This window comes from Bufo gargarizans, chromosome 6 (assembly GCF_014858855.1).
Source record: "Bufo gargarizans isolate SCDJY-AF-19 chromosome 6, ASM1485885v1, whole genome shotgun sequence".
NCBI classification, from domain to species: Eukaryota; Metazoa; Chordata; class Amphibia; order Anura; family Bufonidae; genus Bufo; species Bufo gargarizans.
The window spans coordinates 279,125,658-279,142,287 of NC_058085.1; positions in this window are offsets into that span (position 1 = coordinate 279,125,658).

A 16,630-nucleotide genomic window follows, 5' to 3' on the forward strand; every position below is an offset into this window, starting at 1 on the left:
GCCAGGGGGTCATTTTTCTCTAGTAAAAACTGGCAATCTGAGAGCTGAAATTAGATTTTCCTAACCGATTTTGAACACAATTAATATGATTGTATATTCAGTTCATGAAAATATTATTGAATTAAATAATCGGCGGGAGGTATTATATGATTTTCAATAAACATGAATAATTATGATTGCCTGTGTTATTAAAGCTGATATTAACGGCAGGCGCATATTTAAAGGTGTATTTCCGTGCGATTTATTACTGGGGGGTAAAATCATCGACATGCCCGTGGCATACATTGTAAATACGGATAATTCGTATCAGCGGGGGAAGCATTGGATTTTAATTATATTATACCCGAATGATGTATCTATTTTTTTTATAGTTATGGTTTATCACCTGCAAATGAAATATTTCCTGGCGACTTTATGCAGTTTTTATATAAAAATTCTAAGACTATAAGGTATCAAAACAGACAAATACAAGACGCCGTTAGTACGGTCTGCGGCCATTACTGTATCTATATCTTACAATGTCTCGCTAAAGCAATGTCTTTTGAAAATGTGTTAAAAATGTTCACTAACAATTTTAGAAAAAATGACCGTATTGTGCGTTCATTTGTAACAAAACGCATGAAACGCTTATGTATATGATGCTATAATTACAATCAAACGTGTCTGTCCCTACGGGAAAGGAAAGGAAAATTAATAAAGCTTTTTTAAAATGAATTAAATTTGACATTGTTTGATTTTTAATGCTATTATTATATTAAATTAATATCACACAGTATAAATTTAATATCAAGCAATATAAATTTTTATATCAAGCACTATAAATTTAATATCAAGCAATATAAATTTAATATCAAGCAATATAAAAGGGTCGGGGGTATCTGTCAAGTTGCAGTTTGACTAAACATATACCCCCTTACTACTCTTGTCCTATCTTTCTATTAGAGATGAGCGAATCGAATCAGACGAAGTAAAATTCGATCCGAATTTCAGGAAAAATTAAATTTGCAACAAATGCAAATTTCCTCGCGCTTCGTGGTAACGAATTGCAATTTTTCCTAAAATGGCGACTACAATGGCAGCTACATGTATGAGGACATGGGGCAAGGAACTCTGGGTAGGCGGGCTGACCCATAATTCCTTGCATGCAGCCAATCAGCACCCAACCAGCCCCTGTGATGTCACAGCCTTATAAATACGGCAGCCATCTTAGAGTCAGCATTCAGAGTGCAGAGACAGATGTGAGAAGGCGCTAGGGACAGCAATTGGAAAAACCTCATTGCGAAAAAAAAACCTGAAGAAACGATTTATAAGTTCAGAGAAAGGATAGGGAGGAAGCCTTTCATAGCATCTTAGTGCAAGGAGGGACGTCAGAAGGCGCTAGTGACAGTGTCAGAAAAGTGCAAGAAAAATATATGCAGTTCGCTTCTGCAGTTATATGTGTAGAAAGCGTACAGAAAGAAAAAAATATACACACTTCACTGGTGCACTTATTTGTGGCAAAAGGGTTTAGTGGCCTAATTCATTATAGAAATAAAAAATATATGCACTTCACTGGTGCAGTTATTTGTGGCAAAAGGGTTTAGTGGCCTATTTCATTATAGAAAGAAAAAAAATCTGTACTTCACTGGTGCATTAATTTGTGGCAAAAGCGTTTAGTGGCCTATTTCATTATAGAAAAAAATATATATATACACGCTTCACTAGTGCAGTTATTTGTGGCAAAAGGGTTCAGTGGCCTATTTCAGTACAAAAAAATATATATATATGCACTTCACTGGTGCAATTATTTCTGCTGAAAGTGTTTACTGGCCTATTTCATTACAAAAAGAAAAATATATGTATGTTCACGTCGGCGGTTATGTGTGTTTCAAAGCATGGTTGGGAGTCAGCAGGGTGGTAACAGTGGGAGGTCAGGAGCCAAACGTGTTCGGGGTAGACCACCTGCTTTGCAGCAGCCTACCTGCCTGGGAAGTAGTGGTGCAGGGGTTCACAGAAGTAGCGGCGGTAGCAGTCAGTCAGTACTGCGGTTATATATGTTATTTTGCATCTCAGTACAAAAAGAAAAATACATTCTCCGTTCACATCGTCGGCGGTTATATGTCTTGAAAGCATTTAGTGGCCCTGTAATTTAGCACTTGTGGGTATAGTTGTCCTCTGTAAAAGTTAAGACTGTAACTGGCCTAGTGATGCTTTCGGGTGATGGGTGTCTTTGCTATAGTCCTTTACCAGCAGTGTTTGAAATGCAGGATTTTGCTGCTCAATTTGCTGTTTTGTCTCTTAAATGTCTTCTTGAGGCAGAATTAAGTTGGTCTCTCTGGTTAATCTTTACATGGAACAGTAGCTCTTCAGTGTGCTTCCTCCCTCTTCCAACACTCCTTTTGAACACCCCTTCCTGTCAGGAAGTGGGGCCAGCCCACTCCTAACAGGAGGAGAGAGACAGGGTGGTTAGTCCTGTTGCTGTCAACCTTTGCCATCTCCCCTTACTGGAATGCACGGCCAATACATAAAATACATAACATTATAATACACAATTATATACACTTGATTTGCAGATACCCCCGGGTCTGGGGTACTGCGCTTTCCGCACTATGGTGATCCTAGGTTCAAAGCCAAACAGGGACAACATCTGCATGGAGTTTGTTCTTCTTGTGGGTTTCTTCTGGGTCCTGTGTTCTCCTCCCACACTTCAAAGACATAATTGAAAGTAAATTTAAAGAAGGTCTAATTTGTAGGTGTTTATTCAAAATAAGCTCAAATAAGTCGGTATTCAAGTGAGGGAGCAAGAGCTAAGTGTAGAGGAAAGAATACTTACCTGTGCACAAAGTATTTTGTATGAATGCCTACATATTCACCCAGTGCACTAGCAAAATCATGCATTCCTAGACTCTTGAACTGCTTAATTTGCATAAAGATAAGTCACAATGAACTCAGATTTACCTCTGAGATTCATGTAAGACCAGTTAACATTTCTAAATGTTATGCTAAAACAAGGGGCAGGAGACCACATTAAAATGGAAATTTATAAAAAATAAAAGCAACTAGCAGTCTCTTATAGTGCCCAGCACTATAATGTAATGGTCCTGGAGGGGCAGGATCTGTTGCACGCAGGTACTTCCCAAACATGAAAAGATTTAAATATCAGGCGGACCACCTCAGATGGTGATTTCTCTTTCCCAGATATCCAGATTATATTCTAAAAGGGGCTTTTTCAGAAGCTTTAGGTCGCAACTGGACTGACCTCCTGATCCCTGATCCCTAAAAAAATTGAATCAACAGTGGGAAATATCTGTATGATTGGCACCTTTGATAGAGCACACGGAGACGTCAGAAGATTTATTCAAAACATTTGGGCATATTAAGAGCAGATCTGGCACAGGCATTAGGTGAAGTACCTGAAATAATAACACTTCACAAGTTCCCATAGAAACAATATCAGATTAGAAACTTTATCAACTGCAAATCTTGTGAGGTCATTTACCGTATTTTTCGCCCTATAGGACGCACCGGCCCATAAGACGCACCTAGGTTTTTGGGGAGGAAAATAAGAAAAAAATTATTTTTAACCAAAAGGTGTGCTTTTGGTGGGTTTGGAACTAATGGTGGTCTGTGGATGGCACTATTACTGGGGATCTGTGAAGGACACTGTTATGGGGGGATCTGTGGATGACAGACACTGTTATGGGGGGGATCTGTGGATGACGGACACTGTTATGGGGGGGATCTGTGGATGACGGACACTGTTATGGGGGGGATCTGTGGATGACCGACACTGTTATGGGGGGGATCTGTGGATGACGGACACTGTTATGGGGGGGATCTGTGGATGACGGACACTGTTATGGGGGGATCTGTGGATGACGGACACTGTTATGGGGGGATCTGTGGATGACGGACACTGTTATGGGGGGATCTGTGGATGACGGACACTGTTATGGGGAGATCTGTGGATGACGGACACTGTTATGGGGGGATCTGTGGATGACGGACACTGTTATGGGGGGATCTGTGGATGACGGACACTGTTATCGGGGGATCTGTGGATGACGGACACTGTTATGGGGGGATCTGTGGATGACTGACACACTGTTACAGGGGGGGGGATCTGTGGATGGCACTGTTACAGGGGGGGGGGATCTGTAGATAGCACTGTTACAGGGGGGGGGATCTGTGGATAGCACTGTTACAGGGGGGGGGGATCTGTGGATAGCACTGTTACAGGGGGGATCTGTGGATGGCACTGTTACAGGGGGGATCTGTGGGTGGCACTGTTACATATGTGCCATCCACAGCCCCCCCACCCCATAACAGTGCCATCCACAGCCCCCCAGCCCATAACAGTGCCATCCACAGCCCCCCAGCCCATAACAGTGGCATCCACCGATCATCCAATAGCTCCCCCCCCCCCGCCGCCGCCGCCTGTATACTAATATTAAATGTCTTATTCAATTAAATTGTATTAGATATGCCCCCTCACTCCTATATTGCTAATCGAACCTTAAATCCTTTTCCTAGGTGCTGTAATGCAGGCCGGGTGGCCGGCGCGTCACTCGCTGACGTCACTTGCCTGCGCCGCCTGCTTCATTCATAAAGTAGGCGGCGCAGGCACGTGACATCAAGGAGTTACGCTGCCGCCCGCCCAGCCTGCATTACAGCACCTAGGAATACGATTTAAGGTACGATTAGCAATATAGGAGTGAGGGGGCATATCTAATACATTTTAATCGAATAAGACATTTAATATTAGTATACCGGAGCGGCGGGGCGGTGCTATACTACACTGATTGCACCGCCCCGCCGCTATTCCCGGCCCCCAGCTCCTCCTCCCAGTCCCTCCCCCGGCCCCCGCTCTCTCTACATCGCATCCAGCGATGTTAAATTGTCAGCATTCGCCCCATAAGACGCAGGGGCATTTCCCCCCGATTTTTTGGGGGGGAAAAGTGCGTCTTATGGGGCGAAAAATACGGTAATTAGCACAATGCACCGGTTCCCTGGATTTTATTAAAAACAATAAGAACTTATTAGAGTTCTTATTATTAGAGAACATAAGAACTATAGCCTGAATAAAAAAAAAGACACTCCTATATCCAGGTACATCCATTGAGTACATCAAGTACAAATTTAATCCATACGATCCACAGGCATCATCATTAGAGATGAACAAATTTTTCAAAAATTCGATTTGGCCGGTTCGCCGAATCTTCCGAAACGATCAAATTTGAATTTATTTGTGGCGAATCATGCTAAAAAAACAGCTATTTCCTGGCTGCAGAGAGCCTGTATAGTGGTGTAGAACACTGTGCCTTGCAGTAACATATATGGGGTAGAAGAGAGTAGGAGGACTGGTGGGTGTAGGTAACCCCTCAAATCCGCCTATTCCTAGAAACCCTTTGTGAGCGCCAATAGCGATTGTTCTTTAGAAAGTTAATTTTGGCATAGGATATGTTGGTATGCAATATGTTAATATAAAAAATGTTAATATAAAAAAAGTACACTGGATCTCGAGTGGCTACGTTTCCGAGGGACCGTTAGCTATAGGATCAAGCCCATGTGTAGCGGGTGAATAGAGCGTAAAAACATATGAGTAAAGTATAAAAAAAGATACATGTATCATATAAATACTAGAGTATCGTATGCTTCTTACTCACTTCACGAGGGGGGTGGTTTACCAGGATAAGCATAATACACCTGTAAACCTAACACCCCCCCTGCCTGGATAGCTTCTAGAATCTTACAAGATGAAGGCAGCCAATCACAAGGGTGCTTCTGTTCACTTGTCTATATTAGGGTAAATATCCGGCTATCTACCATAATATAGACAAGTGAACAGAAGCACCCTTGTGATTGGCTGCCTTCATCTTGTAAGATTCTAGAAGCTATCCAGGCAGGGGGGGTGTTTACAGGTGTATTATGCTTATCCTGGTAAACCACCCCCCTCATGAAGTGAGTAAGAAGTATACAATACTCTAGTATTTATATGATACATGTATCTTTTTTATATGAATTTTACTCATATGTTTTTACTTGTTCGCTCTATTCACCCGCTACACATAGGTTTGATCCTATAGCTAACGGTCCCTAGGATACGTAGCCACTCGAGATCCAGTGTACTATTTTTATATTAACATTTTTTATATTAACATATTGCATACCCACATATCCTATACCAAAATTACCTTTCTAAAGAACAATCGCTATTGGCGCTCACAAAGGGTTTCTAGGAATAGGCGGATTTGAGGGGTTACCTACACCCACCAGTCCTCCTATTCTCTTTTGCCCCATATATCCTACACATGCGGACACACTAGTCTACTTGACAAACCCTTGAGCAGCCTATCTACTATTCTGTCTTCTCCACAGTACTCCTACAACCCTCTGGCGCCTCCAGTTATTCAGATCCGCTGGAGTCATTTTCATCAGATCCGACTAACCTTGAAACCCTCTTTCTTCTTTTATACCCTTGCAGTAACATGCAAATGGAGTCTGCTGTGGTACTGAAACAATACTGTGAGTCACTATGACATGCACATGACAGGTTTCACTCGTAGAATCACTGCACACTTCACTTATTTGGGCAGTCACGGGGCCATAACTGACCAAATAACTCAAGTATGAACTCAGCCTTACAGGTCGATGTTAGCTTTAAGAAGAAGTGCACTCCTTTTACACCGTCGCCAGCTGATTCAACATAGATGTCTACTGAACCTGTTCTATTAAACGCTTATACAAGTAGAGCCCCCTGACAGAGTGGAGAGAGTGTCAGCAGTAAGTTTGTGTTGACGTCACTGATTATTTTTCCCTTCCTCTGATCCGTCAGAACAATCACTCCAAAAAACAGATCCTGACTGTGGAGCATACACCTTCACTCGGTCAGCATTTGGTCAGTAATCCATCAGTATTGCTAATGCCCAAAAAAAACAGGAGTTGATCCAAAACATAGATGACACGTTAATGGAATATTTGCATGTCTTCTGTGTTTTGTACCCACTCCTGCTTTTGGCTACCAAATCATAAGCCAATTCTGATGGGACCATACAGGCATTACAGCTGCTACACAGACAGGATCCATTGTGCATCTAATTTTTCCTTCCTTCTGACAGGTCAGAAGGGTCAAATAAATGGTGATGTCATCCAGGCCAAAAAGGCAAAATAGTGGCCCAGTCATGGAGTGGGGAGGGTGGGAGAACAGCTTGAGAAGTCCACAGAGTGGCCCAATGAGGTGGCAGCAGCAGCATGAGGTGGCCACAGAGTGGCAGAATGAAACAGTGTGGAGGGGGCAGCAGCAGCATGACAAGACCATAGAGCTCCCAACACACATACATGCACGATCCCCTGAAGACGCTGGGTGTCCAGTGAAACATGTCGGGAGGCAGGAAACATATGTGTGTGTGATTTTAGTAGCAGTGGATAGGGAACCCCTTGAGAGGAGTAAATTTATAGCTAGTATAGTAACACAGCTAGTATAGCAATACAGGTAACTTACAGCCAGAGCACCAAGGCTGAAGTTCAAATGACTAGCAAGCACGCTACTGTGAAGGATCACAAACAGTAGCAACCTTGTAAGTGAAGCAGATGATCTGCAACCACTGGGGATTTTTATTGTCGCAGTATTTGTTGTTAAATAAGTTTTAATAAATATATCTAAATAAAAGTAAAGTTTTAAACATAACAGCACATGAAAAAGGACGTAAACAGGTCCTAAGGACCATTATCTGTGGTACTACTGAAGTAATCGTCGTACATGTGCTGGGAGGCTCTATGATTCTATAATATTGTTGATTAAGACCATAGAGTGACACAGTGACAGAGTGTGGAGGTGGCAGGAGCAGCATGAGGAGGCCACAGAGTGGCAAGATGACATAGTGTTGAGGTACCAGCAGCATCAGGAGACCACAGAGTGCCAAGGTGCCAGAGTGGGAAGGTGGGTGGCAATACGAGTACCAGCTGAAGATGGTGGGTGAAAGAAGAAGCACTTGGCATCAGATGTGTGGCATCAGCCGGGTGGCAGCATCTAAATAGTAGCTGAGGCAGGTAGCCAGAAAAAAACTGTCTCTTTTGTTAAAGTGTTGACGTGGCACCATGGATGATCTAGTCTGAGGCATCAGGCATTGGTGGGAGGAAATCCTGGCTGATCCACACCTGATTAGTCTTGACAAAGGTCAGTCTCTCCACATTTTGGGTCGACAGGTGAGTTCTTCTTGGGGTAACTATGGCCCCGCCACACTAAACACCCACTCTGATGCCACACCACTGGCCGGGCAGGACAGCTTTTCCAGGGCAAACTTGGCCAGTTGGGTCCACAAATCTAGTTTGGCTGCCCAGTAGTCCAGCGGATATTCAATGACGGCTGGCAGGGTGCACTCCAAGTATTTGTTGTTAAATAAGTTTTAATAAATATATCTAAATAAAAGTAAAGTAAATTAAACATAACAGCACATGAAAAAAGACGTAAACAGGTCCTAAGGACCATTATCTGTGGTACTACTGAAGTAATCATCGTACATGTGCTGGGAGGCTCTGTGATTCTATAATATTATTGATTAAGACCATAGAGTGGCACAGTGACAGAGTGTGAAGGTGGCAGGAGCAGCATGAGGAGGCCACAGAGTGGCAAGGTGACATAGTGTTGAGGTACCAGCAGCATCAGGAGCCCACAGAGTGGCAAGGTGACATAGTGTGGAGGTGGCAGCAGCATCAGGAGACCACAGAGTGACCCGGTGACAGAGTAGGGAGGTGGGTGGCAAGAACAGTACCCACTAACTATGGTGGGTGTAAGAAGGAGCACTTGGCATCATATATGTGGTATCAGGTGGGTGGCAGCACCAGAATAGTAGCTGAGGCAGGTAGCCAGAAGAAACTAGTCTCTTTTGTCAAGGTTTGGGTGAGGCAGCATGGATGATCTAATCTGATGCATCACGCATTGGTGGGTGGAAATCCACGGCTGATTCATCTTGACAAAGGTCAGTCTCTCCACATTTTGCACAAGCGAGTTCTCCTTGGGGTAACTATGACCCCCGCTGCACTAAAAACCTGCTCTAATGCCACACCACTGGCCGGGAAGGACAGCTTTTCCAGGGCAAACTCAGCCAGTTGCAGCTGCAAATCCAATGGATTTTTGATGACAGGTGGCAGGGTACACTCCAAGTATGCCACCACCTGCTGGTTCAGGGTTCTGCTCTATGTCTAGTTGCTGGTGAGTAGTTTCTTCATTATGCGGGTGAAGAAAGCTGCTCATCAGCGACTCTAGACTCAGGCAGCTGCTGATAAAGCTGGTACTGCACCTGCCACCCCCCAGCAGCCCTTTGTAATTTTCTCACTTCACCAGTGAGGGCTAATAAGCCCTTTTTTTCTCCCACTAATACACAACAAAAAAAAGGCTTTAGAACATATAACTGTGGCCGTGAACGGCAAATAATAATATATTTTTTGCCACTACTACATGCCAAAAAGGGCTGTAATTTTCTCACTTAACCACACAACGGCTAATAAGCCCCTTCCCCCCCTCCACTAATACACGCCAAAAAAGGCTTTAGAACATATAACTGCACCGCTGAAGGCAAACCATACTTTTTTTGCCACAAATACATGCCAAGAAGGGCTGTCATTTTCTCACTTCACCACGCAATGGCTTATAAGCCCCTTTTTCTTCTCCCACTAATACAACAAAAAAAAGGCTTTAGAACATATATATAAAATTGCACTGCCCAAGGGCTAATAAGACCCCAATAACAGGAACAGCTTGCTGTAATTACAGAGGTATTGCAAACCTGAAATGAGCAGCAGTATAATGGCAATTTGGATCCACAGTCAGTGCAGCAAGGTGTAATAGGATTGTTCCCCTATTGGACCCTGTTCTGCTTCAATACTGTGGAATAATTCTTCTCTATCCTTTCCCTACATTTCTAATGCTCTTTCCTCAAACTTCTATTGAGCAAAATATACGGTTTCAAGTCTTTCCTAGCACTGTCCCTAGCGCCTGCTAATATCTCTCCCTGCACTAAGTACACTAGAAATGGTTGAATCCAAGTTGGCTGAGGCAATTTATAGGGCTGTGACATCACAGGGCTGGATGGCTGCTGATTGGCTGTATGCATTGAATTGTGGGTGATCCCTCGTTCCCACAGTTCCTTAATCCATGTCCTAACATGTTGTGCAGCCATTTTTAGGAAAAAATGCAATTTGTTACTACGAAGTGTGAGGAAATTCGGATTCGGTACGAATCGAATAATTTCAGAAATTCAGATTGAATTCCACTTCGTCAGCTTTGATTCGCTCATCTCTAGTCATCTTGATCGCTCCCAAATAACAGGGATGGCAATTGGGATCAGAAAGTTTTTCATATAGAGTGCCGATGGATCTCTTGCACGAAGTCCATTACACCAGGGGACCCAAATGAAAAACATTAAAGGGGTTGTGTGGGATCCTAAAAAATGTCATTTAATTGTGTGACCCTCGTCTTCACTTTAATCTCCACACTTCCACTGCGCTCCATTGTTTACAACCAGAACTTCCAGGTTGTGGGTGTAGATGAGCTGCAGTCACAATACTTCCCATAGTGCTGTGTGCTGCAAGATCACCCAGAAATATAAATGCCTATTACACCCTTCACTTGGCCAAAAAGTACACCCGCTACAGCCTCCATCATGCCCTTGCTGACTCCTCCTAATGTTTCTTCCCAAATATTGTTTCTTTAATATGACAAGCAGTGCCACCCCATTCCAAGATCATATGGGTCTGGCATCACAACTATTTGGGAAGAGGATTCTGAAAGAGGGGATCATTCATACTAGTGAAATGTGTACAGCAGAGGTCAGCAACCTTCTGCACTCCAGCTGTGTTGAAACTACGACTCCCAACATGCACAGTTGCTATGCTGTTCTCAGAACTTCCAAAAAAGTGAATGGAGCATGCTGGGAGTTGTAGTCTCACAACAGCTGGAGTGCCGGAGGTTGCAGATCCCTGGTGTACAGGCTTCATCAAAGCAATTAAGGTTATACAGCCAGGTCAGGGTTAGGATCTGGATCATAGGTTGCCCTTGTCAGTGTGGATGCTCTGTTCATATCCAGCTCAGGGTTAGCTTCATCACAATACCTAATAGAGGATAAGGCTATATATTAAGCTATCAGCTGTAGTGCACCACACAGCAGCTCATTTTGGCAACACTATCGGCAAATGTAATCCCAATATCTGCAAGATATAATGCCACTGATCCATAACAGCTGACGACTCAGGAGGCAATCACTCCATACCCCTCCTTAGACCTGACGCTTGGTTAGTATCTGTCTTTGATGAGTGCAATGTGTGTTGAGACACTAGCATCATTTTTTTTATTTTTTTAACAAAGGTTATGTTTTAATAACATTTACACCACAGTACTAACCCTTCTCAATATTCTGACACCTGAAAACAGATGGACAATAATCCAAAAAGGCAATACACCCCTAGGGACATGCAAATGTTTAGAAACTTAGGCTTCTTTCACATTTGTGAAACAGCTCTCTGACAGTCGCTTCCAGCATAGAATGCAATTAGGCTGGACAAAATCCATTGCTTGCAGCGTTTTATTCCAGTTGAATCCTGGCATGTTTGCCAGGTAGTTGGGGCGGATCTCTGTTGGTCCCGATTACAGTCAATGAGGCTGGAGGGCATTGCGGTAACATCCGGCAGAACTCTGCCAGGCTTTTCTCTGCCAAATCAGACTGCTGGAGAGCTATGCTGCAAATCTGAAACGAGCCTTATCTGTAGCAACCAGATCGTAGGAGACTATAGAACTCTTTGCCGGAAGAGGTGGTGAACTCACTAAAAGAGTTCGAGAGGGACCTGAATGTATTTCTTGAGGATGATTATATTATCTAGCATAAGTGATAAATGCTAGAATTCTGGAAAAGGGTGTTTGATCCAGGGAGTTATTCTAATTGCCATATTGGAGTTGGGTTGTTTGTCTTCTTCTGGATCAATTTTGCAGGTTCTAAGCCTAACTGGATGGACATGTGCATTTTTCACCATTACAAACTGTCTCTAGGTTAAATGACATTGTGTAACAGATTGGTCATTTTTGTATAGTGGGTGCTGGTAAAGGACACTTGTTTTCTTGGACACTGTGGGTTGACATGAAACATCTGCATTTGTAGAACATAAATATCAGCTGAATGAAGTACAACACACTTTGATCTAACGTCTTCTGAGTCCCCATGGAGATAAATGCTGTGTCTTGTGAGCCAGACTAACACAGATAGTTCCTCTCCTTGGTCTCGCCCTCCTCCTGCACAACTACAAATAAATTAATGAATGTCTTACTTAAGAATCTGCTATGCTCTTTTTGGAATAAGACAAGAAATTCTTCTTGATCCAGATGAAGACATAAATAATGGTTTGTGGTTTTATAAAAATTAAGGAGGTCTGAAACATTCGCCTTGTTGAAGAAGAGACAATTTATTAGGTTTCTTATTTGTAACAGTTGTTGACAGAGAAGTAAATAGTATGACATTACACGTCACTTAATTAAAAATTCTCAGAAGGTTGGAAACATCTGTCTCTCCTGGTCCCCTCAGAGGAAACACAATGGAATGGCATCAAGCAAGGCTGAAATGCTATTCTCTTGATGCAAGTTTCTCTGATCCTGTGGCATAAAAGTTCAGAACAGAATGAGTTCATCATTACTTTTAAATTATTTGTTGATGACAGTGCATCTTGCACTCTAGAACACAAAGAAATTATTTGATCTAAATAGCTTCAATCAAAAACCACTTAAAAGGCAAAAAAATACGAGGTACAACATGGCCACTTTCTGAAAGAAACCATGTCACACCTTTCCACACGCTGTGTGTTGTATTTCAGCCAAGCTCCACTCAAGTAAATGGATTTAAGCTGCAATACCACAGACAGGAAAAAACAGCCATGTTTTTCTAATCCTGGACAACTGTTCTTCTTATCATTGCCATGCTAGTCCAAGATCTCCAAAGTTGTTCCACCAGAATGTGAATAAGGCCTCATGCATGCAACGGTATTTTGTATCCATGTCTCATCTGCATTATTTGCAGATTGTACATGAACCAATTTACTTTTAAATAACAGGGACAGCACACAGATTTCATCCAATTGCTGTCTGCATCATTGTGTCTGTTCCACAAACTATAGAAAATACCCTATTATTATCCATCCATTACAGACAAGTATAGTCATTTCTAGTAACAGGAGAAAAATGTGGATGGCGCAGGGAAAATGTCCTTAGCATGAAGAGCCACAGGTAGCAGACACTATATAAGACACTTCCAAAATTCAACATAATTAATTCATTAGAATGCGTCCAATTACTTTGATAAACTAAGACCATATATGACCATGTATTTGCTTTTGACTAAAGATAGATGTAAAGTATTCGCAACAATGGGAAAGAAGACATACATGAAAAGTTATTGCTCACAATATGGTTCACATTCCCTATAGAGGAAACATTGTACATTTGTCTTGTCCCACACGTACAGTGAAACCTCTTTCAGATGACCAAAACTGCATTGAAAAATGGTCTTCTAGAGTAATGGTCTTTTTAAGCAAGTGGGCAGTATAAGATATAAGGAAATTGAAAGTCCTTTATAGAAAACCTTGTCTTCAGATGGTCTTTTAAAAGGTTTCGCTGTATTTTTCTCAGACAACTAAGCACAACAATTGAACTGTTTATTGCTAATAACCAAACAATTTAAGCAACAATGATATGTGTTCCTACTAAATGGAACAGATAAAACTGCAAAAAAAAAATTAAAGTTTTTTAGCACATGGGTACTCAAGTACATGATGTTGTAAAGGTCCACACACCTGAGTATTCTGTCAGGGGAAGTTCTGAGCAGACTCCCTCTCCCCACAAAAAAAACAAAACGTAAGGAGGGACAACACCATGTAGAGCTGTAATCTACTTTTTTTTATAATTAGCCACACCAACCATACAGTAATGGTACCCAATTAGTTATGCCCCTTCACAGTTATATCCCTTTAGTGCCCCCCTAACAGTTAGGCACCATGAGATGGCCCTTATCACAGAGTTGTGCCTTCAGTTTGAATACTAACCTACCCAACATTCCCCCAACGAAAATAGTGGAGCAGGTCTGCTCTGCTGCATTGTGCTGTCTGTGGCTGAGCACTTTATCACGCCTGCTTGCACTGAACTACGGGCAGCAGGGAAATGGTGAAGCTGGGAGCTGAGACTCCATCCCCACCCCCAGACAATGGGGGCTGGGGGATTACTACAAGCCTGAAATTGTTTGTTTTTATTTTCTATCACAATGTTATGTGTTTTGTATTGTATTATATGGCCGTAACTACCAGTAGGAATGGATGGCAAGGGTTACCAAGGAACAGGGTGGTTAGCCTATTCTGCCAGGAGGGGAAGTTCCAGAGCAACCTGAGTGAGGAGAGGAAGCATATTGCTGAGCTCCTGCTCCTAAGAGAGGTTCTCTAGCAGAGATCAAAGATATACAGCCTCAAGTAAATCTTGAGAAGACAGACAGCAGAGTGAACAGCTGCAACCAGCATTGAAGACACTCCTGTAAGGGGAGGGTCTAGGGCTAAGACACTAGTGTTAAGCGAGCATGCTCGTGTGCTTGAAAGCAATGCTCGATTCTCCTCCCCACACGTTTATTGGCTGCGTAAGTACTGGCACTCACTGTAATGCTGTAGTCATGTTGGTTACCGGCATTACAGTTATTGGCTATATAGCACCCGATGACACGTGGTCCGGCTCAGTCTTAGTCAGGGCGAGCTGCAGCAGAAGGGACAGATAGTGTAAGGAAGGAATTTTCTTTTTTTTTTTAGGCAGGGTTTAGTGTTGAAAGGTGTTAGAGACCCTAAAAGTCCTTTTAAGGACTATTGTTTTATCTGGCTGAAATATATATTATTAGGACAACCTGCGCTAAATTGTGTGCAATTGTTTGGCTGCTGCTGACAGTGACACAACCTCTGCTACATCTGTGCATCCTAAATATCTGTGACATTCAGCGAAATTGTTTGGCCGCCGCTGACAACGACATTACATGCGCTACATCTCTTGTATAACGTTTGTGCATCCTAAATATCTGTGACATTCAGTATAATTTATTGGCGCATACACTTACAAACCCTGCACTACTGTATATGTGACATACTTGCAAGCATATATACCATTTAATATGCTCAAGTCGAGCAGTAAGGGACAGGGAAGTGGCTGTGCTGCTGATGGTGCAAGCAGAGGCCGTGGCCCTGGGTAAAACTGTGCCTGCTGCCAGAGCACAAGAAACACACTCACTCACGATATCTAGCTTCATGTCCCAGTTTTCAGGCTGGTGCAGGACACAACTCTCGAACTCGGACCAGTGCGACCAGGTGGTCGGTTGGATTGCAGCATAAAATGCTTCCAGTCGGTTAAGCACCATCCTGTCTTCCACAAAGTCCAGTCTCAGTAGCCAAGAGTCTGGTCAACAGAATCCTCACCCTTATCCTCCTTCCTCCCACCATGCCTTGATTGAACAAGTGATCCCACACTCGGATATTCCGAGGAGCTCTTTTCATCGCCATTCCTTGATTTGGGCATCTCGCCAAGCCTGCTTGAAGAGGGACATAAGGAGATCTTGTGCCCTTATTCCCAAACTCTTGAGCAGCCACAGTCAGAAGATGATGATGGTGGGGGAATGGCAATTAGTGTCTCACGAGGTGGATGATGATGATGATGAGACACAGTTGCCAATAAGTCAACGGCAATTAGTGTCAAGAGGTTGATGATGAGGATGAGACACAGTTGTCAATAAGTAAGGTTCTTGTTAGGTCAACAAGTCAGGAGAATGACTAGAGTGAGGAAATGGAAGAGGAGGTGGTGGACGATGAAATCACTGACCCAACCTGGGAAGTTGGCAAGCAGAGCGAGAACAGCAGTACAGAGTGGAAGGGATCCGCAGCACCACAACAGGCTGAAAGAGGCAGTAGGGTGGCAAAAGGGAGAAGGAGGGCCACACCAAACAGGCCTGCAACTGTTCCCCGGAGCACCCCCTTGTGGCAATCTCTCTTGCCAAGGGGTAAGTGTTCCGCAGTCTGGCGCTTTTTCGAGGAAAGTGCGGACGATAAAAGAATTATCATTTGCAACTTGCGCCATACCAAAATGAGCAGGGGCGTGAACACTAGCAACCTTACCACCACCACCATGATCCGCCACATGGCATCAAAGCATCCTAGTAGGTGGGCCGAACGCCTGGGTCTACAATCAGTCTCTGCGGGTCACATCATTGCCTCCTCTTCCCCTGTGTTACACGCTGGCCAATCCCCTGCCCAAGACGCAGGCCCGGATGCCTCCCGCCATGCACCAGGACCTTCGCAAGCACCATCAGCTAGCACATCCACTTCTGTGTCCCAGCACAGCGTACAGATGTCCATACCCCAGACCTTTGAACGAAAGTGCAAATACCCAGCCACCTACCCACCATAGCACTAAATGCGCACCTTTCCAAAATGCTGGCCCTGGAAATGGTGCCATTTAGGCTTGTAGACACTGCAACTTTCTGCAGCCTGATGGCGGTGGCCGTCTCTCATTACTCAGTCCCCAGCTGCCACTATTTTTCGAGGTGTGCCGTCCCCGCCTTACACCAACATGTGTCCCGTAACATCACCCGTGCCC